The sequence below is a fragment of the Arachis hypogaea genome, chromosome 16, assembly GCF_003086295.3.
Source record: "Arachis hypogaea cultivar Tifrunner chromosome 16, arahy.Tifrunner.gnm2.J5K5, whole genome shotgun sequence".
In the NCBI taxonomy this organism is placed as follows: domain Eukaryota; kingdom Viridiplantae; phylum Streptophyta; class Magnoliopsida; order Fabales; family Fabaceae; genus Arachis; species Arachis hypogaea.
Window position 1 is genome coordinate 53,341,571 of NC_092051.1, and position 24,260 is coordinate 53,365,830.

The window sequence follows — 24,260 nt, forward strand, 5'->3', positions numbered from 1 at the left end:
GGAAATGAAACATGCAAAATGGCATGAGAAGTATAAACTCAAGCATCCATAACAAAGAGCAAGTCATGTTCAATGAGTATCTAATCAACAACCAAAGTGGACTCAATGCGTATAGAAGACAACAAGTGAATAAGGAGAAGCATCCAATTGAAAGCACATTATTAAAAGAAACCAAAACGGCATTTATGCTTTTCCTCGAACACTTGGCGTGAAATTATCAAGCAAAGAGCAATTATGAGATACTCAATCAATTTAAAGCCCAAAATGAAACATCAATCATCACATAAGCATCATATCTTGGCATAGATAAGGAAAAAGAATGACAAAAGATATATTAATGCAAATTAAACTCAAATTCAACATTCAAAGAAAAATAAGGAAAAAGGAAAAGTAAGTAAGCAAAAGTGAGTAATATAATCATGCAATTAAAAGAGAAACTAAGTAAAGCAACAAAAAGATTCTAACTAAAGGATGAAATAATGTAAAGAAAATGAAAGAAAAGAAATGGAAGAAGTAGAACCTTGAGAAGTGTAAAAGAGCAAGGTTGAGTGGCCGGAAACGGTGGTGGTGGATTATGGGAGGAGAAGAAGAGAAGGGGGTGTGATGGAGGAAGAAGAGGAAAGAATTAAGAAAAGAAAGGGGGTGAGAAAAATAGGGCGCACAGCTTTAAAACTGATTTGCACAACCGACGCACGCGCGCATAGTGCGATGGCGCATCGGGGAAATTTTGGCAAGGGACGCGAACGCGTCAATGGCGTGCTCGCGCGAGGGGAGTTGTGCTCCTGGCACAGAACTGGCACAAAGTTAGCATAAGTCTCTGGATTTTGTACCAGAGTTGGTGAGTGGTGCAGGCACGCGGACGCACACCTTGCGCGGATGCGTGCTTGAGGGAATTCGCGACTGGAGCGGACGCGCACAATGCGCGGACGCGTCAGTTTTGGCACAAGATTGGCCCAAATGTGGCACAACTCTCTGGATTTTGTATCAGAGAGTTCAGATATCGCCATCGGCGCGCGCGCAGGCGGCAAGTACACGGACGCGTGAGTGCCTGGCGCGAGTTGGGCACGAAGTGGGCATAACTCTCGGGTATTTGGCCCAAGAGTTGGAATTGCACCACCGGCGCACGCGCGCACAGTGCGCTGGCACATCGGTGCCCATTTTTCCTTTTTCTCTCCCTTTTTTTTTCAACAAGAGGTATTCTAACACATTCTTGGTAGGTGCTTAAGCTAGTAGTCAAAGAGAATACTCCACAATTTCATGCACTATTCAAAACATAGCATTCTCCCTACTTCAACAATTTATCCATACCAAAATGATGAAAACTATATGAACATCCTATCTATTCACAAGAAGAATAAAACTAGCAAGCCTATGCAATCAATCAATCATCAAGAATTCATAAAATTCACAAGAATTTAAGGTTATAAACAAGATGGTATATACAAGGAAGATCTTACCATGGTGGGGTGCCTCCCACCAAGCACTTTTCTTTTAACATCCTTAAGTTGGACGGTCCTTTTCTTAAGCTTCCTCTCTTCTTGGTGCATCCTCCAATAGGAACACCTCTAGCTCTTTTGGGGGCTTGTAGCCATGATACTTCTTCACTTTATGTCCATTCACTTTGAAAGTTGCTTCACTCTTGGGATCAAACAACTCCACCACTCCATAGGGCTTTATTTCTTTCACCTTGGAAGGTCCTTCCCATCTAGAACGGAGTTTGCCAGGCATGAATCGAACCCTTGAGTTGTAGAGGAGGACCTCATCACCTTCTTGAAAGTCCTTCTTCCGGATGTGATGGTCATGAAATGCCTTAGTCTTTTCTTTGTAAATCCGGGCATTCTCATATGACTCATTCCTCAAACACTCAAGCTCCTCTAGTTGTAACTTCCTGGCTTCACCCGCCTTGGCTAAATCCATGTTGCACTGCTTTACCGCCCAATAGGCTCGATGCTCAATCTCCACCGGAAGGTGGCATGCCTTACCATAGATGATCCGGAAGGGACTCATCCCTATTGGAGACTTATATGCCGTTCTATATGCCCATAGTGCATCTCCTAACCGGAGGCTCCAATCCTTCCTCTGTGGATTTACCACTTTCTCCAAAATCCTCTTAATTTCCTGGTTGGACACTTCCTCTTGTCCATTTGTTTGCGGATGATAAGCAGTAGCAACCTTATGCGACACTCCATAACGCTTGAGCAATGCTTCTACCTTTCTGTTACAAAAGTGGGATCCTTGGTCGCTCACGATTGCTCATGGCGACCCATAACGGCATACAATGTGATTCCTAATAAAAGAAACAACGGTGTTGGCGTCGTCAAGGCGGGTAGGTATGGCCTCTACCCACTTTGACACATAGTCAACCGCTAACAGAATATACAGATACCCGCTAGAGTTGGGAAACGGTCCCATAAAGTCAATGCCCCATAAGTCAAATATCTCACAGAACAACATAGGTTGCTGAGGCATCTCATCCCTTTGGGATGTGTTTCCCGACCTCTGACACTGATGGCAAGACACACATAACCGGTTAGCATCCTTGAATAAGGTTGGCCACCAGAATCCACAATCCAACACCTTTTTAGCGGTCCTTTGTGGGTCAAAGTGGCCACCACATTCGGACGAATGGCAAGCTTCGAGAATTGGTTGGATTTCGGACTCCAGGACACATCTTCGAATTACTTGGTCCACGCCCCTCTTCCATAAATGAGGGTCATCCCAAATATAGTATTTGGAATCACTCCTCAACTTGTCCCTTTGGTTTTTTGAAAAGTTGGGAGGGAAGATTTTCGCAACCAAGTAGTTCGCCATTGGGGCAAACCAAGGAAAGCTATTCGACACAGCATGCAAACTATCCAATGGGAATGAGTCATCAATCGAAAACGGATCAAATTTCAAATTCTCAATGCGGCTTAAATGATCCGCAACCAAGTTTTGAGATCTACTCCGGTCCCTAATCTCAATGTCGAATTCTTGCAAAAGCAAGATCCAATGTATGAGTCTAGGATTTGACTCATTCTTTGTAAATAAGTACTTTAAAGCTGCATGATCCGTGTATATCACTATCTTTGATCCTAGCAAATAAGATCTGAATTTATCTAAAGCATGAACAATAGCTAGGAGTTCTTTTTCAGTAGTGGTATAGTTGGATCGTGTTGCATACAGTGTTTTAGAAGAGTAAGCAATGACATAAGGGAGTTTACCATCGCGCTGTGCAAACGCGGCACCTACAGCATGGTTTGACGCATCGCACATTCTCTCAAATGGAAACATCCAGTTGGAGCCTCGCACAATCGGTGCCGTGGTAAGAACTCTCCTTAGCTCTTCAAAAGCTTTCACACATTCACTATCAAACTCAAAATCCACATCTTTTTGGAGTAGGCGCTACAATGGCAAAGCAATCTTGCTAAAATCTTTGATAAAGCGCCAATAGAATCCTGCATGTCCCAAAAACGAGCGGACCTCCCTCACAGATGAGGGGCGAGGTAAAGTGGTGATAACATCAACCTTGGCCGGGTCTACAGAAATGCCTTCATGAGATACTACATGTCCTAACACTATACCTTATCGTACCATGAAGTGACATTTTTCAAAATTTAAGACAAGGTTAGTGTCAACACATCTAGCTAAGACCTTGGCCAAGTTCTCTAGGCAACAGTCAAATGAAGTATCATAAATGTTGAAGTCATCCATAAAGACTTCCAGACAATTCTCCATTAGATCGGAGAAGACACTTGTCATGCACCGCTGAAAAGTAGCGGGTGCATTAAACAGTCCAAATGGCATCCTTTTATAGGCAAAGGTGTCAAACGGACAAGTAAATGTGGTTTTCTCCTGATCTTCAGGAGCAATATAAATCTGGAAGTAGCCAGTAAATCTATCAAGAAAGAAGTAGTGAGATTTACCTGCCAAACGTTCTAACATCTGATCGATGAAGGACAAGGGGTAATGGTCCTTCCGTGTAGCGGCGTTCAATCTTCTGTAATCAATACACACTCGCCACGCATTTTGTACTCTTTTAGTGACCATTTTATCGTCGTCTTTCTTGACCGTTGTGATGCCCGACTTCTTGGGAACAACCTGGACCAGGCTTACCCACTCACTGTCGGAGATTGGGTATATGATATTCGCATCCAGTAATCTGATGACCTCTTTCTTCACTACATCGAGGATGGTCGGGTTGAGCCTCCTTTGTGGTTGCCTAACCGGCCTAGCTCTATCTTGGAGAAATATCCTATGCATGCACTTGCGGGGGTCAATTCCCACAATATCTGCTAGGCTCCATCCTATTGCTTTCTTGTACTTTCTTAGAACATCTAGGAGCTTTTCTTCTTCTTCACATGAAAGCTCACTAGCAATAATGACCAGAAACCTTTGATTGTCCTCTAAGAAAGCATACTTCAAATGAGATGGAAGGGGCTTCAATTCACTTTTTACCTCAAGCTGAGGTTCCTTTTCATCAAGCTCATGGAGTTCATTCTTGACAGCTTTTTCATGTTCATCCTCTTGGTCATTCGCCTCCTCAACAATAGGGTAGTATAACTTGTTGTGGTCTTCTTCTTGCACTTCCACTACCACTTCATCAATTACATCACATCGGAGCACGAAATGTTCTTCAGGAGGATGTTTCATGGCTTCTTCTAAATTGAAGCTGATGGTCTTGTCTCCAACCTCAAAGGAATATGTGCCGGTGAAGGCATCTAACTTGAATTTAGAGGTCTTGAGGAAGGGTCTACCAAGTAGAACGGAAGAGGAGTTTCTATTTTCTGTTGGAGGCATTTCAAGGATGTAAAAATCAACTGGAAAAACCAAATCCTTGATCGCCACAAGCACATCTTCCGTTATTCCCATCACTGTGATCACACCTTTATCGGCTAAGGCAAACCTCACCGCCGACTTCTTTAATGGAGCTAAATTCAACCGCACATAGATAGAAAGTGGCATGATGCTTACACAAGCTCCCAAGTCACACATACAATCATGAAAAGTGCGTCCACCAATACAACAAGACACCAAACAAGGTCTAGGGTGACCACATTTCTTTGGAATAGGTTCTATCAAGGAAGAAATTGAACTACCTAAGGATAATGTCTCCAATTCTCCTATCCTATCTTTGTGTGTACATAAGTCTTTCAAAAATTTTGCATACTTTAGAATTTGTTGAATAGCATCAAGAAGGGGTATGGTTACCTCAACCTTCTTGAACACTTGAAGCATGTTCAAATCAAATTCCGGTGTTTTCTTTGCCTTCTTCACCATGGAAGGGAATGGAATAGGAATGGAGTCATCCACTATAGCTTTCCTCTTGGGCTCCTTGAGATTTACTCCTTCTTCCTCATGCCTTTTGTCTACCACCTCTTCTTCACGTGGAGCTTCAATAACCACTTCTTCCTCATACCTTTTGTCTACCACCTCTTCTTCACGTGGAGCTTCATGTAGCCCCCGACCGTAGAGTGATGGCGTTGAGACTGCCCTTTGGGTTTGGTTGGGGTTGGGATGGAAGGTTAGAAGAGCTTGAGGGTTGGTTGCTGTTGTTGTTGGGAGTTGATGGTTGGTTTGGCATGGTCATCTTTGAAAGCATGTTGGTGAGGTTAGCCGATTGAGCACCCAAGGCATCAAATTGAGCCTTGTTACTCTCATCTCTTTTCTCCATGGCGGCTCTAAGCTCATCAACTTGATTATTGGAAGATGGAGGAGTTTGGTTGGATTGTTGTCTATGGTGTGGTGCTTGGTACTTGGTGTAGTTGTTTTGGTTTTGGTTGGAATGACTTTGGTTGGCTTGGTAGTTGGTGTTGTTATGGTGATATTGGGATGAAGATTGGTTATTGTTGTGATAAGAAGAAGGGTTGTTCCATCTTTGGTTTTGATTGCTTCCTTGTGCATTATCTCTCCACCCTTGATGTTGATTACCACCTTGAGGGTAATTATTGTGGCCTTGAGAAGGATAGGGTGGACGGTTGTTGTAATTCACATTGGCTACTACAAGAGCATGTTCCTCTTGAATTTGATGGCATTGATCGGTGTAATGTGTGGTGCTAGAGCACAAACCACAAATCCTAGGAGGGCCTTCAAGTTGAGCAACCGGAGGTGGGGCTTGAATGGCTTGGATGGAGTATTATTCCTTTTGATCATTTTGTATTTGGGTAAGGATGGAAGTCATATCTCCAAGTGCTTTGGTTAGACTTGATTCAGAAGGGGATGGTTCTACCACACCCTTGAGAGGATTACTTCTCATCCTTGTATGTTGTGTAGCTTTGGCAACATCCTTTATCAAATTCCAAGCTTCTCCCTCCGTCTTGTTTTTCGAAAGGGAACCACCGCTAGAAGCGGTGAGCAATCTTCTATCTTCCACACAAAGACCTCTGGTGAAGTAGCTAATGAGAAAGTGAGTGTTCATCCCATGGTGTGGACAAGATTCCAATAGCCTCTTGAACCAAGACCAATACTCATACAAACTCTCTTGGTCTCTTTGCATTATGCCCGAAATCTCCTTCCGGATGTAGTCAGTCTTTTCTGGTGGGAAAAATTTATCTAGAAACTCTCTTCTCAAGAATTCCCAATTAGTCATAATCTCATCCGGTAGCGAATAAAACCATGTCTTCACTTGCCCTTCAAGAGAGAAAGGGAAGGCAAAAACCATGATAGCTACCTCATCGGCCCCATGCCTTCGAGCCGTAGAACAAGCAACTTGAAAATCTCTTAGATGTCGGATGGGGTCTTGACCCGGCAACCCATGATATTTAGGAAGTAGATTTATCAAGCTACTCTTCAATTCAAAGTTTGGATCAAGGTTAGGATACCTTGCTTGCAACGGTTGAAGTATGATATCCGGAGCTCCTTGCTCATGCAAAGTGATCCGTCGTGGCTCCGCCATGTGTGGTTCACCTGTAGGATGTAAAGACGTATTATTAGTGCCAATAGAAGAATTGGAAGTAGCGGACTCCAAGTCACTCTCGGTACCGCCTAGTGATTCGGTATGTTCCTCAAGAGAGGCCGAAGTACTAGCCGTATAATCCAACCGCCGTCTAGCTTGCCGAGTATGTAACAAAGTTCTTTCAATCTCGGGATCAAAATCGGCTAAGCTAGAATTCGGTTGAGACCGAGTCATCAAACTTGAGAGTCATAGCACAAATGTAAAAGAAATCTAAACTATAGCTAAGTATTGAAAGCAATTAAACTATCTACAATATTCACATATTCACATAACCAATATCAAGGCATATGTTGCAACCACTCCCTGGAAACGGTGCCAAAAATTTAATGGGGCACTCTAGAGGACGCTATGACGGTAAAGATTTTCTCAATAAAGTTGCGTTGCAAGTATAGCTCTACCGTCAACAAGCCTCGAGGATCAAATTTAGAGAGGGATTTCGTTGTCACAAGTTCAACCCCAATAAAAATAACCGAGGTATTCAAACCTCGGGTTGTCTCACAAGGAATGGGCAAACATGTGCTTCAATATTGGTTAGAATTCCGGGGTTGCAAGTCATGAGCAAGAAAATAAAATGGGAATTTTAATAAGCAAGCAATCTTAAATGCAAGAAATTAATTCACATAACTAAGCAAGACATGAGCAATTCCAAACTAACAAGTAACATTCAATATGATTCTATTCTAACTAAACAAGTAACTATAACTAAGTCAAGTAATTAAGAATTTTGGGTTTTCAAATATGAATGATAAAAGCAACTCTTGGCTAAGCATAGGAATTGGGGTCACCATCCTTATCTAATAACCATATCTTGACAATTATGAGAAACCAAACTCATTAAGTCTACTTCTATACTTGAAGTACGTCAAATGGTTTGGTCAACATCAACCCATAAGTTCTAACCTCACTACTAATTGACTTAATAGAAGGTTAGCATCAATGGTTATCAAATTGACCACTAAGGGCTCCCAAATCATCAAATCCATTAGACTTAATGACTTAAGTTTACCCAATTCCCTTAGCCTAGGCCAAGAGTGAAAAGAACTACTCCATAATTAAGGTAAACAATTCATCAAACACTTAGTAAGCATTAATAAAAGACATGTTCAAATTGCAATTAAATTGAAATTAACAAATACCCACTAACAATTATCAACATACAATCATCCAAACAACACAATTAATCATAGAAATCATCAATATAACATCAACAAGTCAAGATTCACAATATTCATGAAATGGGTATAAAATGACAATTGACAAGAATTCATAAAACTAACACAAGATCTAAGCAAAATTATACTAAGGAATTAAAATTAAACTATCAAAACTAGTAATTAACAAGATCCAATTCACAATTCAACAAGGGAAGATCAAATTAAAACTAGATCTAGAGAGGAACAAGGGTTTTTCTCTCTAGAAGAACAAAGAACCAAAAACTAGCTAAAATTGTGTCTTAGTGTAAAATGAATGATCCCCCCTTCCCCCTAGCATCCTTGGGTCTTTTCCATGCAGAAACAGCTTGAAATTGGGCCTCATGAGCCTCAGAAATCGCCAGGCACGATTTCCTTTAATGAGGTCACGTGCAGCTTCCCACGCGTGCGCGCCATGTGTGCGCGCGCGCCGATTGCCTTTGTGATCCACGCGTGTGCACCAAGTGCGCGTGCGCGTCGATAGAAATCTTCTGATCCGCGCGGATGCGTCCATCCTTGCGCGTCGCTTCCAGCCATCCTCATCCACGCGTGCGCGTGCGTGCCAATGCTGATTTTCCCAAAAATTCAATTCTTCATGTTCCCTCCTTTTGTGCATGCTTTCTTTCTCTCTTCTAGGTCATTCCTACCCTATAATTCCTGAAATTACTCAACAAATACATCACGGCATTGAATGACAATAAAAGAGGATTAAAATATGGCAATTTTAAGGCAAAACAAGCATGTTTTTCATCATGGAGCAATATTAGGAGGTGAACACAAAACCATGCATTTCTTGTGAATAAGTGTGAGAAATATTGACAAAACCCCGCAAATTCTACACAATATAAACCACAAAATTAGGGTTTATCAGTTACCTAGGGTTGCTTGTGCCTTAAGTTTACTTATTCTTTACTTGCAACCTAGGCTACCTAATTGAGGACCGTCCTATTTCTTTTGATTATGTGGTTTCTATTTTTACCGGGCCAACGTGTGTGTTCTAAACCGCGCGCACTTAGAATGCACACAGTACCTTTTATCATACCACACATATCTTACTTTCCCTCAATTGTTATTTATTTGTTTACAAAGCAATCGGAACCCCCGGAGCCCACCAGCTGAAGGTGGAGCCTCATCGCTTTTCACCCCCGGAACATGAGCGTGCACGGAGGACCATGCATTATTTAAGTGTGGGGGAGGATCGCCAACTTCAAGGGGGTAAAAATTTCTCTTCTTAGACACTTTGCAATATTCTGTTTATTCTTTTTCTTCAATTTATGCAATTTTTGTTCTTATTTGCACTTTGTTTGGTTTGTTTGAATATATATCTTTAATGCTTATAGTATCATGGTAGTACATACTTGCATGTTGCATGTTAGATTGAATATTTTTGGTAAAAAACAACAAGAAATTTTTATGAAATCCCTTTTAGGGCATGCCATTGATTGAATTGACGAATTGTGTTTCAAACTTGCTTGAAGTATTTTTCATAGAACATAGAAAAGAGCTAGAACAACATACCTTGTGAGATTTGAGCTTTAATTGTATAGTTGCACATCTTCAACCATAAAGTTTGTTCTTGTATGATAAACTCATTTTATGATTGTGATATTTGATTTACATGATTCTATATGTCCATTATTTTGTGTATGAATGCGTGTATATGATTGAGGCCATTGTTTCAAATAGCTCATTTTCCCAAATAGCCTACCCTTTATCTTCCATTGTTAGCCAACTTTGAGCCTATACTAAACCTATTTGTTCTTAATTTTAGCACATCATAAGCCTTAAGTGAAAAATAATAAATGTCCCTTGTTTGGATCTTTGATTAGCTTAGGCTAGTGAGTGTGTTTATCATTTAAGTTTGGGAAGTTTGGGAATATTGGTTGGGATAAAAGGGTGTTTTTACATTTTTGTCGAAATATTGGGAATTGGGTACATACTCATGTATGAATTAAGTTAAACCATATGCATTGATATTCTTGTATATATTTTAGTTTGAAAAAGAAAAAAAAAAGCGATGAGAAAAATAAATAAAAGAAAAAAAATGAAAGAAAAAATAGAAAAGAAAAGAAAAAGAAAAGTAATAAAAAAGGGGACAAAATGCCCAAAAGTGAAGTTAATAAGAATCAATGCATATGTGTATGATCAATAAGAGAATACATGAGTGTGTGAAAAAGTGAAGAATGGGTAGTTAGGTTAGCTTTGAATTGTATAGGTTGTCATAGGTTAGGTGGGAAGCTTAGGTTGATCAAAGATTCAAATTCTAGTCTACTTGACCATATGCATCCTACCTTGACCCTAGCCCCATTACAACCATGGAAGTCCTCATGATATTTGTATGCATGAACTAAATAATTGTTGATTGTTAGATGACTTGCATATCTTTGAGGAACATGATTAAGGGAGAATTGAGTGATTAAGCCCTAAACACTGAGCAAATTGAGTGAATACACATCCGGTGAGGGGTTCGGTCGCTCAATTCTATGTTCTTGCGCCTTATATTGTATCTTCTTGCAAGTTGTTTGTTGGTTAGTTTTGAAAATATCAATTCAATTCTTTGGGCATTGATCATAGTACATTAATTCTTTGCCTTGGCCCTAAGGCTTTTTTTGGATTAATTGGAATCTCTTGTTTGTTTTATGCCAAACTAAATAGGAACCACAGTGTACATATATATAGATAGCATTTAGTGTAGTTGCATGCACGTAGTTGGTTGTATTGAATAAATTGTTTTTTCCCTTTTTCCTTCTTCTTTGATTGTGATTAGCATGAGGACATGCTATTGTTTAAGTATTGGGGAATTGATGAGTCCATATTTGACGATATATTTTAGCTTGAATTCGATGGATTTCATGATATAAACTCACACTTATTCACTAGAATAGCATACTTTTGTGTTCTCTCCCTAAATTGAGCCTAATTGTGAAAATATGCTATTTTGTGCATATTTTAATCACTTTTATCCCACTTTTATCCCATTCGATACCTTGATGGCTTTGATGAGTGATTTCAGGTGTAATAGGTTGAAATGGCATGATAAGAATGGAAGGAAAGCATGGAATTGGGAGAAAACATGAAGAAATCAAAGGAGAAGCACACATTGGAGTGTGCGTATGCACAACCTTCTGTGCATACACACAAGAACTACTCAGCCATGTGTTTGTGTGTATGCACAAGAAGAAAATCAGTGGTGTACGAAATTGTGATCATCAATGGCGACAACACCATGGTACGCACAATTGTAATCTCAACTCTTTGTCACAACTCCGCACAACTAACCAACAAGTGCACTGGGTCGTCCAAGCAATAAACCTTACGTGAGTAAGGGTCGATCCCACAGAGATTGTCGGCTTGATGCAAGCTATGGTCATCTTGTAAATCTCAGTCAGGCGGATTCAAATGGTTATGGAGAATTGATAATTAAAATATGAATAAAACATAAAATAGGATAGAGATACTTATGTAATTCATTGGTGAGTATTTCAGATAAGTGTATGGAGATGCTTTGTTCCTTCTGAACCTCTGCTTTCCTATTGCCTTCTTCCAATCAATCATACTCCTTTCCATGGCAAGCTTTATGTTGGGCATCACCGTTGTCAATGGCTACTTCCCGTCCTCTCAGTGAAAAAGTTCCAAATGCGCTGTCACCGCACGCCTAATCAGCTGTTGGTTCTCGATCATGTTGGAATAGGATCCATTGATCCTTTTGCGTCTGTCACTACGCCCAACGCTCGCGAGTTTGAAGCTCGTCACAGTCATCCCTTCTCTGATCCTACTCGGAATACCACAGACAAGGTTTAGACTTTCCTGATCTCAGGAATGGCCGCCAATGATTCTAGCTTATACTACGAAGGTTCTAATCTTAGATTAGAAACCCAAGAGATTCACATTTAAGCTTGTTTGCATGTAGAACGGAAGTGGTTGTTAGGCACGCGTTCATAAGTGAGAATGGTGATGAGTGTCACAGATCATCACATTCATCATGTTGAAGAACGAATGGATATCTTTGAATAGAAATAGGCTTAAGTTGAATAGAAAAACAATAGTACTTTGCATTAATCCATGAGGAACAGCAAAGCTCCACACCTTAATCTATGGTGTGTAGAAACTCCACCGTTGAAAATACAAAAGTGATAATGGTGATCATTGGCTTCAGCCCCAGAGAGGGAACCAGAAGAGCCAAGATCAAAAGTATGATCAAGTCTGTTTTTAAAATACAATAGCAAAAGGTCCTATTTGTAGAAAACTAGTAAGCTAGGGTTTACAGAAATGAGTAAATGATGCAGAATCCACTTCAGGGCCCCCTTGGTGTGTGCTTGGACTGAGCGTTGAAGCTTTCATGTGTAGAGGCTTTTCTTGGAGTTAAACACCAGCTTTTGTGCCAGTTTGGGCGTTTAACTCCAGCTTTTATGCCAGTTCTGGCGTTTTGACGCCAGAATTTCTATGCTGACTTGGAACGCCGGTTTGGGCCATTAAATCTAAAGCAAAGTATAAACTATTATATATTTCTGGAAAGCCCAGGATGTCTACTTTCCAAAGAAACTGAGAGCGCGCCAATTGGGCTTTTGTAGCTCCAGAAAACCTACTTCGAGTGTAGGGAGGTCAGAATCCAACAGCATCTGCAGTCCTTTTTCAGCCTCTGAATCAGATTTTTGCTCAGGTCCCTCACTTTCAGCCAGAAAATACCTGAAATCACAGAAAAACATACAAACTCATAGTAAAGTCCAGAAATGTGATTTTTATTTAAAAACTAATAAAAACATAATAAAAACTAACTAAAATATACTAAAAACATACTAAAAATAATGCCAAAAAGCGTATAAATTATCCACTCATCACAACACCAAACTTAAATTGTTGCTTGTCCCCAAGCAACTGAAAATCAAATAGGATAAAAAGAAATGAATATACTATAAATTCCAAAAATATCAATGAAACTTAGCTCCAATTAGATGAGCGGGACTAGTAGCTTTTTGCCTTTGAACAGTTTTGGCATCTCACTTTATCCTTTGAAGTTCAGAATGATTGGCATCTATAGAAACTCAGAATTCAGATAGTGTTATTGATTCTCCTAGTTCAGTATGTTGATTTTTGAACACAGCTACTTTTTGAGTCTTGGCCGTGACCCTAAGCATTTTGTTTTCCAGTATTACCACCGGATACATAAATGCCACAGACACATAACTGGGTGAACCTTTTCAGATTGTGACTCAGCTTTGCTAGAGTCCCCAATTAGAGGTGTCCAGAGCTCTTAAGCACACTCTTTTTGCTTTGGACCACGACTTTAACCGCTCAGTCTCAAGTTTTTACTTGACACCTTCACGCCACAAGCACATGGTTAGGGACAGCTTGGTTTAGCCACTTAGGCCAGGATTTTATTCCTTTAGGCCCTTCTATCCACTGATGCTCAAAGCCTTGGATCCTTTTTATTTTACCCTTGCCTTTTGGTTTAAAGGGCTATTGGCTTTTTCTGCTTGTCTTTTTTTTTTCTTTTTCTTTCTTTTTTTTCTGCAAGCTTTTCACTACTTTTTCTTGCTTCAAGAATCAATTTTATGATTTTTCAGATTATCAATAACATTTCTCCTTTTTCATTATTCTTTCAAGAGCCAATAATTTTAACATTCATAAACAACAAATTCAAAAATATGCACCGTTTAAGCATTCATTCAGAAAATAAAAAGTATTGTCACTACATCAAAATAATTAAACTAGTTTCAAGGATGAATTCGAAATCATGTACTTCTTGTTCTTTTGTGATTAAAATATTTTTCTTTTAAGAAAGGTGATGGATTCATAGGAAATTCATAGCTTTAAGACATAGACACTAAGACACTAGTGATCATGTAATAAAGACACAAACATAGATAAACATAAAGCATAAAAATTCAAAAAATAGAAAATAAAGAACAAGAAAATTGAATAACAGGTCCACCTTAGTGATGGCGGCTAGTTCTTCCTCTTGAAGATCTTATGGAGTGCTTGAGCTCCTCAATGTCTCTTCCTTGCCTTTGTTTCTCCTCTCTCATGATTCTTTGATCTTCTCTAATTTCATGAAGGAGGATAGAATGCTCTTGGTGTTCCACCCTTAGTTGTCCCATATTGGAACTTAATTCTCCTAGGGAGGTGTTAATTTACTCCCAATAATTTTGTGGAGGAAAATGCATCCCTTGAGGCATCTCAGGGATTTCATGATGAGGAATTTCCTCATGCTCTTGTCCATGAGTGGGATCTCTTGTTTGCTCCATCCTTTTCTTAGTGATGGGCTTGTCCTAATCAATGAGGATGTCTTCCTCTATGTCAATTCCAGCTGAATTGCAAAGGTGACAAATGAGATGAGGGAAGGCTAACCTTGACAAATTAGAGGACTTGTCCGCCACCTTGTAGAGTTCTAGGGATATAACCTCATGAATTTCTACTTCCTCTCCAATCATGATGCTATGGATCATGATAGCCCGGTCTATAGTAACTTCAGACCGATTGCTAGTGGGAATGATTGAGCGTTGGATGAACTCTAACCATCCCCTAGCCACGGGCTTAAGGTCATGCCTTCTTACCTGACCGGCTTCCCTCTTGAATCTTTCTTACATTGAGCGCCCTCTTCACAAATATCTATAAGAACTTGGTCCAACCTTTGATCAAAGTTGACACTTCTAGTGTAGGTGATGCGCGGAAAACTTGTCTCTCAACAAATCACCCTTCGGCAAGTCTACCGAATTTGTCGTCAAGTAAAAACTCACAATAGAGTGAGGTCGAATCCCACAGGGATTGATTGATCAAGCAACTTTAATTAGAAGAATGTTTTAGTTGAGCGAATCCAGGATTTGGGTTGAGAGTTGCAGAAAATAAAAATAGCGGGAATGTAAATAACAGAAAAGTAAATGCTAGAATTAAAGGACTGGAAGTAAATGACTGAAAATAAATTGCAGAATTGTAAATGGGAATGGGGGATTTGCTCATAAAAGTAAATGGCAGAAATTAAAGAGAATGGGTAAGATCAGAGATGGGGAGTTCATTGGGCTTAGGATATGTTGCAATTCTCCGGATCAAGTTTATTTTCATCTATTCCTCAATCAATGCACTCGTTGATCTCCTTGGCAATCCTAAGTGATTGAATTACAATTTCTTGCAATTCAATCTCTCAAATCTTGATCAATAGCCAATTCCTTGGTCAATTGCTCATGAGAAAAGATGAAGTATGGTCACTGATTATACCACATGCATTTCCCAAATCAAGTATTGAGAGGGTTATAGTCACATACCCATCCAAACCCAATTTGGTCTAGCATGAGAAAGCATTTCTAGCTTGATCTCTTCATTCCTCTTTCAAGGTTCAAAAGAGATCCAAGTTTGAATAGCTTCTCTTCCCAGATAACTACTCAATTGGATGAAGATCGAAAGCTTTCAAGTAAAATCAAGAGGAAAGATAGAAGAAGAATAATGAAAATTAGTATTGATCCATCAAATTACAACAGAGCTCCCTAACCCAATGAAAGGGGTTTAGTTGTTCATAGCTCTTGAAAATGAAAACAAAGATGGAGAATACATCATAAAACTAGAAATTGCAAAGAAAGTAAAACACAGAGAATAGTTCTCTTTTTCTCAGCCTCCAGAACTCTTTCTCAATTCAAAGCTACTCCTATATATACTACTCTTCTCAGCTTCTAGTGTGATTCTTCAAGTCTTGGGCCTTTGGATCTTGAGTTTGAAGCAGTTCCTTTCTTTATTTGGGCTTGGCTTTATTTGCAGAGAGAAAGTGCAAAGTGGGCGGAGACTTTTGTTCAGGACGTCAGGGGTGTTAATATTTAGTGAGAATATAAGTTCGAGGACGTTAGTGACACTTAACATTGTCACTAACGTTCCAATGCACCCCTTTGCATCACGTTAAAACCCACATTAACTAGGTTAACGTGGCTTTTAACGTTTCCTTGTTAACCTTCGAGAACGTTAGTGACACTCAACATTGTCACTAACGTTCCAGTGTGCCCCTTCTTGCTTCACGTTAAAGCCCACGTTAACTAGGTTAACGTGGCTTTTAACGTAGCCCTTGCCATCCTTCGAGAACGTTAGTGACATTCAACATTGTCACTAACGTTCCAATGTGCCCCTAGGTCTCACGTTAGAGTCCACGCTAACTAGGTTAACGTGGCTTCTAACTTGGCCATCTTTAGCCATCCCAACGTTAGTGACAATGTTGAGTGTCACTAATGTTGGCTCATTCTTCATTCCTCATCGTTAGCTTCCATGTTAACCAAGTTAACGTGGAAGTTAACGTGACTCTTAGGGGTTGTGTGGTTGCTTCAACGTTAGTGACAATGTTGAGTGTCACTAACGTTGTCGACAACTCTTCATCCCTTACGTTAGTTCCCACGTTAACCAAGCTAACGTGGTACTTTGCACCATAGGCCAACGTTAGTGACAATGTTGAGTGTCACTAACGTTGGCTTCTCTTCCCCCCTTAACGTTAGAGGCCACGTTAACTAGGTTAACGTGGCTTCTAACGTGGCCACTTATGAGTAATTGCCAACGTTAGTGACAATGTTAAGTGTCACTAACGTTGGCTCAACTTCTCTTCTCCACGTTAGAGTTCACGTTAACTTAGTTAACGTGACTCTCTAACGTGGGCATTGATGGCTTTTTGAGAGTGTTATTGGCAATCACTTTTCTCATTAATCTTGCAAGTTACCTCCCTTTTTCTTGCTTCCTTTTGGTCCTGAAATCAAGCAATAAAGTGCATCAAAGCTCTAGTCCAAGTCATGAGTAATGCAACATAATAATTGTCACTAAACTTATGCAAAATCCTCATGAAATTATGTAAAATGCACAATGTATGCTTGAATCAAGGCATAAGTGAATATCTACCCAAAACTAGCTTGTTTCCTAAAGAAATGCATGAAACTAACCTAAAAACAGTAAAGAAAAGGTCAGTGAAACTGGCCAAGATGCCTTGGCATCACAACACCAAACTTAAAGCTTGCTTGTCCCTAAGCAAGTACTGGAACAAGAGAATGATGAATGGAATATCCAGAGGAATGAGTCATTCTTGTGGAAGTTATGTTACTGATTTTATGGTGATTTCATGCATAGCAACTTAGGTTCATTCCATTACTGGCTTTCAGACCTTTATCATGTCCTAAAACACCCACTTTGTTTATATCCCATGAGACCTTTATTCATTGATCCTTTTATTGTTGTTATTTCAAGGGGTGTTTGTGTTATTTAGGCTAAGTGCTCTATAAGGGGGCAACTCTTTAAGATAAGCTTTCAGCCAACACTCCCGAACCAGTTGGCTCAAGGTGCTAGGTGTTGAGAAACTCCTAAGGACTTACTCCCTCAAGTCTATCCCCCATACATACACACTACAGGCATTTAGTTTGTTTATTTTCTCTTCTTGAGACCTTGGTGTCCAGCACCTCTTTGGGTTACTAAGTGTTCTGTAGTGAAGGTTACTCTTGATAGTGGACTTTCAGCTGATAATCCCGAGTTAGTTAACCCAAGTTACCAAGTGATAAGGCACCCCTAAGAGCTTATTCATCCAAGTAGATCCCTCACATAGGAGCACCACAGACACTTGCCTTAAGATTAAAACCATTGATGCCTAGCCTTATTGCTTACTCTTTTTCTTTTGTTTTTCACTTCCATTGTTCTTTCCCTTTTCTCTTATTAGGATCTTGTTATTAACTTAGTCTCATGAGTGTATACAAAGCAAAGTATTCAGGCCATATAATTGTCATCCCAGCCTTGTGGTTGAACCAACTTAGCTAACTTATGACTACCCCAAAGATTCATGAATGCACTTCCATAATATGAATTCTACTCTGGTCTTTTAAAAACATAAACCTTCTCTTCTTATTTGATTTAAAGGGACAGCATACAAGTAAGTTAAGTGATGGTGCAGTAACATAAAGACTAGTGTACATAGACCTATTCAGAATTTAAAAGACAGAATTTAAAAAGGGTTCAACTACGAGTAACTACAAATCAAAAGTGCATTCGAACTTCCAACTTTCAACAATTTTGAGTAAAATGGAATTAGGTAACAATACAACCTTCGGGTGATGATCTCTGGTCCCCCTCTCTCTTTGTCATCATCCTAGTTTTTGCTGCCTCGCTTCTTTGGGTGAAGGTGCACCATTTCCTTATAAGATTCCTATAAGGTTACTGGAAGTTGCTTGTTCCCAAAGCACTTGAGACATAGTTAGCTTACATGTATGCTTGTGCCTCTTGAACTCAATTTGGTGTGTGAACACCAAACTTAGTTCTTTGCCCAGTACAAAATATTGCTTATATGTAGAGACCCTCATATCTTGTTATCAACAAAGCAATGATCACCTATAGTCTAACTACATCTAAGTGGTTTCTCTTGATTGGATGGAGCTAGCAATGTTCTTTTGGAGTGGAGTGTAATTCTAACCAATGTCTTTTAGTGGAACACCAAACTTAGAACTACACTATCACTCTTGGATTGTTCTGGTGTGGAACACCAAACTTAGCTCCTTACAATACAGGGGAAACAACTTGCAATTTTTATTGAAATAAAGATGAAAGTGAAACTACCTGAGGTTGGGTTGCCTCCCAACAGAGCGCTCTTTTATCGTCGCTAGCTCGACGAGTCCTTACTTATTTGAGATGGTACTTTACTCTGGGGTTTTCCCCCATGTTGCCCAGGTAATGCTTGAGTCTTTGTCCATTCACTGTAAAAGTCCTCTCTGAACCTTCATCTGTGATTTCGATGTGGCCATATGGTGATACTTTTGTAACCATGAAAGGTCCGGACCACCTTGACTTGAGTTTTCCTGGGAACAACCTTAATTTAGAATTGTAAAGGAGTACTTGCTGCCCTTTTTCGAAACTCCTGGGTGCCAGATGCATGTCATGTTTTCTCTTTGCCTTTTCTTTATACATCTTAGTGTTTTCATAGGCTTGTGACCTGAATTCTTCCATCTCTTGCAGCTGCAAGATCCTTTTTGCACCCGCAGTAATGCTGTCAAAATTTAGTATCTTGATAGCCAAAAGAGCTTTGTGTTCCAGCTCCAGTGGTAAGTGACAAGCCTTCCTATAGACTAGTTGATATGGAGACATTCCAAGTGGAGTTTTGAATGCTGTTCTGTATGCCCAAAGAGATCATCCAACTTCTTCGACCAATCTTTTCTAGATATGCCCACAGTCTTTTCCAGGATCCTTTTCAGCTCTCTGTTGGATATCTCAGTTTGCCCACTTGTTTGAGGATGGTAAGGTGTGGCTACTTTGTGTTTTACCCCATATCGTAAGAGGAGAGCTTCTAGTGGTTTGTTGCAAAAGTGGCTCCCTCCATCACTGATGAGAGCTCTTGGGACTCCAAACCGGCTAAAGATATTCTTCCTGAGGAAGTTCATGACTACCTTGTTATCATTAGTTGGGGTTGCAATAGCTTCTACCCATTTGGAAACATAATCCACTGCTACCACGATGTACTTGTTTGCATATGAGGCTGGGAATGGTCCCATGAAATCAATTCCCCACACATCAAACAGTTCCAGTTCCAAGATGAAATTTTGTGGCATGGCGTTTCTTTTGGGCAGGTTTCCAGATCTTTGACATTCATTGCAGCTTTTTACTAGTTCCTTGGAATCCTTGAAAAGGGTGGGCCAAAAGAATCCGCTTTGTAACACCTTTGCTGCAGTTCTGTCTCCTCCAAAGTGCCCGCCATAGCATGAACCATGGCAGTTCCACAGGACTTCTCTCCCTTCCTCTTCCGAAACACATCTTCTAAGAATTCCATCTGAACATTTCTTGAAGAGATATGGCTCGTCCCAGACAAAGTATTTTGCATCATTCATGAGCTTCCTCTTTTGATGTTTATTGATCCCTGGGGGTAATGCCCCAGTTGCCTTGAAATTTGCAATATCTCCGAACCATGGTGCTTTGTGAACTGTCATCAATTGCTCATCAGGGAAGAGCTCGTTCACATTTGTATCATTCTCTCCACCTTGATCATGAGGGATTCTGGATAGGTGATCTGCCACCTTGTTCTCCACTCCTTTCTTGTCTCTGATTTCAATATTGAATTCCTGCAACAGTAAGATCCACCTTATTAGTCTTGGCTTTGATTATTGTTTGGCAAACAAATATTTAAGTGCTGTGTGGTCTGTAAAAACAATCACTTTAGCACCAATGAGGTATGATCTAAATTTGTCAAATGCAAAAACTATTGCTAGCAACTCCTTTTCAGTAGTGGTATAATTTCTTTGAGTTTCATTAAGGACTTTGCTAGCATAGTATATCACATGAACTAGGTTATCTTTCCTTTGTCCTAACACTGCCCCAACTGCAAAATCAGATGCATCGCACATCAATTCAAATGGTAGGTTCCAATCAGGTGGGGAAATGATAGGAGCAGAGGATAACCTCATTTTCAAATGTGCAAATGCTAGCATGCATGTTTCATCAAAGATGAATGGTGTATCAGATACAAGGAGATTGCTTAAGGGCTTGGCTATCTTGGAAAAATCTTTGATGAACCTTCTATAAAAACCAGCATGCCCTAAAAAACTTCTAATTGCCTTGACATCACTGGGTGGGGGTAGTTTTTCAATAAGTTCTACTTTAGCTCTATCAACCTCAATGCCTTGGTGAGAGACCTTGTGACCAAGGACTATTCCTCCTGTCACCATGAAGTGGCATTTTTCCCAATTCAAGACCAAATTCGTCTCTTGGCATCTTTTCAATACCAAGGCGAGGTGATGTAGGCAACTAGGAAAAGAATCTCCGAATACCGAGAAATCATCCATAAAAACTTCAATGAATTTTTCTATCATATCTGAAAAGATAGAAAGCATGCAGCGTTGGAAAGTTGCAGGGGCATTACATAATCCAAATGGCATGTGCCTATAGGCAAACACTCCATACGGACAGGTAAATGAGGTTTTCTCTTGGTCTCTTGGATCAACCACTATTTGGTTATATCCTGAATAACTGTCGAGAAAACAATAATATGCGTGCCCTGCAAGTCTTTCCAACATCTGATCCATGAATGGAAGGGGAAAATGGTCCTTTTGAGTAGCCTCATTGAGTTTTCTGTAGTCTATGCACATCCGCCATCCTATGACGGTCCTTGTAGGTATGAGCTCGTTCTTCTCATTGGTAACCATAGTGATCCCTCCCTTCTTTGGCAAAACATGTATGGGGCTAACCCAAGGGCTGTCTGAAATTGGGTATATGACCCCTCCTTGCCAAAGCTTCATAACCTCTTTCTGTACCACTTCCTTCATGATTGGGTTCAGCCTTCTTTGGGATTGAATTGATGGCTTGGCATCATCTTCCAACAGTATTTTATGCATGCATATGGCTGAACTGATTCCCTTCAAGTCAACAAGGGTCCATCCAATGGCATCCTTATGCTCCCGCAGCATCTTGAGTAGTTCGTCCTCTTGATCTTGACTGAGGGATGAATTTATGATCATTGGGTAGTTTTCATTTTCTCCTAGATATGCATATTTGAGAGTGGGTGGCAATGCTTTGAGTTCAAGTTTGGGTGCTTCTGATTTTTCGTTCCCTTCCTTTGGTGCATCTGGTATATGTATTTCTGCTGTAGCTACCTCTTCACTTGATTCAGATTCTTCCTCCACCAATCTCTCGTTCTCTTCAGGTTCATCTTCTTCAAAATTCTCCTCCACTTCATCCTCAAGTGCATCTAACCTCATGCATTCCCCTAATTGTTCCGGTGGATAACTCATGGCATTGAACACATTGAATGTCATCTTTTCATTGTGTAATCTCAGGGTGAGGTCACCCTTCTGAACATCAATGACAGCTCCAGCAGTGGCCAAGAATGGCCTTCCCAAGATGATGGAGGTCTTGGCGTCTTCCTGCATGTCCAGCACCACAAAATCTGCTGGGAATATGAAATCTCCTACTTTTACTAGCAAATCCTCTACTATCCCGTGAGGGAATTTGAACGACCGGTCTGCCAGTTGTAGAGCCATTTTTGTTGGTTTAGCCTCCTTAATTTTCATCTTTCTCATCATAGCTACTGACATCAAATTGATGCTGGCCCCTAAGTCACAAAGAGCCTTTTCTACTGTGATTTCTCCTATAATGCAAGGGATCTGAAAACTCCCAGGATCCTTCAGTTTCTGAGGTAGTTTATGCTGAATGATAGCACTGCACTCTTCAGTTAGTATCACAGTCTCATTGTTCTTTCAGCTTCTCTTCTTAGTCATTAGCTCCTTCAAAAAATTGGCATAAAGTGGCATTTGTTCTATGGCTTCAGCAAATGGTATGTTGATTTGTAGCTTCTTGAAGATTTCCAAAAATTTCAAGAACTGGTTGTCATCTTTCTTTTTCTTCAATAACTGGGGGTATGGAGCTCTTGAGATGTTCAGTTGGGGTATCTTTTTTTCTTTCTGCAGACTTTGCGTGGGGGGTTGCATTCCATCTTGCTCTTCTCCCTTTTCATTTGAGCCTTCTTCTTGTGGTTTTTGGGGATGTTCCTTCAGTTCCTTCCCACTCCTAAGTGTGATAGCTTGACACTCCTCTCTTTTGCTTGAATGGGCATTATAGCAAAAATTGTGGTTAGGAAGCTGCTTAAACAGATAGCTGATTTGTGTTTCCAGTTTTGTGATGGCAGCATTTTGATTCTGCATGTTTGACTGCACTTCCTCTCTGAATGCTTTACTGTCTTGAATGTCTCTGCATATTCCTTCAATGAAGGTTTCGATCTTAGAGATCTTGTCATCAATTGATGAGTGGTTCAGAGCAGATGTGCTATTTTGGTTTTGATAAGTATGTGGAGAAGTGTTGTTGTGGGGTTGTTGAGATGTCCTCTGGTCTTGGTTTTGATCTTGCTTACTTCCCCACCCAAAGTTTGGGTGGTTTCTCCATCCAGGGTTGTAAGTCTTGGAGTATGGATCATAGTTTTTCCTTGGTGAATTCCCAATGTAGTTGGCTTGCTCCAGACTCCCCTCTGCTTCTTCATTCACTCCTTCTTGGATTGTTGATGAAGATGAGATTGCTGCTACTTGGTTCCTCTCCATCTTCTTGGTGAGGTCAGCTAGCTGCTGGGTAATGAGCTTGTTTTGGGCCAACAGAGCATCTACATTGTTTAGCTCCATCACTCCTCTTGTGTTCCCTCTTTCGAAAGCATAGAAGTAGTCGTTTTCTGCTACTGTTTCGATAACATCTATGGCTTCCTCAATGGTCTTTTTCTTGTTCAAAGATCCTCCAGATGAATGGTCTACGGCCTTCTTTGACTCATAAGAGAGACCTTCATAAAAAATGTGCAGCTGCACCCATTCGTTGAACATGTCAGGTGGACACCTCCTTGTTAAGTCCTTGAACCTCTCCCATGCTTCATACAGAGTCTCACCATCTTGTTGCCTGAAAGTTTGAACCTCAGCTCTCAGCCTATTAATTCGTTGAGGAGGGTAGAATCTTGCTAAGAATTTGTTCACCATATCCTCCCAAGTTGTCAAGCTCTCCCTTGGGAAGGATTCCAGCCACTTGGCTGCCTTGTCCCTGAGTGAGAAAGGAAATAAGAGCAATCTATAGGCGTCAGGATGAACACCATTAGATTTCACTGTATCACATATTCTCAGGAAGGTGGTCAAATGTTGATTGGGGTCTTCTTGAACACCTCCTCCAAACGAACAGTTGTTCTGAACAAGGGTGATGAGCTGTGGTTTAAGTTTAAAGTTGTTGGCATGGATTGTTGGCTTTTGGATGCTACTTCCACAATTGCCTGGGTTTGGATTGATGTAAGAGCCCAAAACTCTTCTATCCTCTCCAGCATGATTTGCTCCACCTCCTCTGCCATGGTTGTGAGTCTCTTCTTCATGATGATTTTCCATGTTTTCTTCCATATTTGGTTCCTCAAAGTGTTCCTCCTCTTCTTCAGCACCAACTTCACGTTTTTCTTTTGCCTCCCTCCTTAGTCTAAGGAAGGTTCTCTCAGGTTCAGAATCAAAGGAAGTTGAAGCCCCGCTTCTTCTCCCTGTCATACAACCAACAAGTACAAGCAAGGAAAATAGGTGCAGACAGTATTTGTGTCAGAATTACTGTTAGTTGTGGGTGATGCAATATATCAAACAATTAGTGGGTTAGCAAATAGAATTGAAAATAACAAAGAAAAACAAAAGAGTAGAGGAGGAAGGGAAGATGTT

At 40.4% G+C, this 24,260-nt stretch overlaps 1 non-coding gene across 1 annotated transcript; it reads left to right on the top strand.

Annotated features, from left to right (window-relative positions):
• The first annotated feature begins 23,403 nt into the window (after positions 1-23,403).
• On the top strand, positions 23,404-23,507 carry LOC112759897 (small nucleolar RNA R71). The gene has a single exon (XR_003180362.1). It is a non-coding gene; the product is annotated as a small nucleolar RNA R71 (small nucleolar RNA).
• The last annotated feature ends 753 nt before the right edge of the window (positions 23,508-24,260 follow it).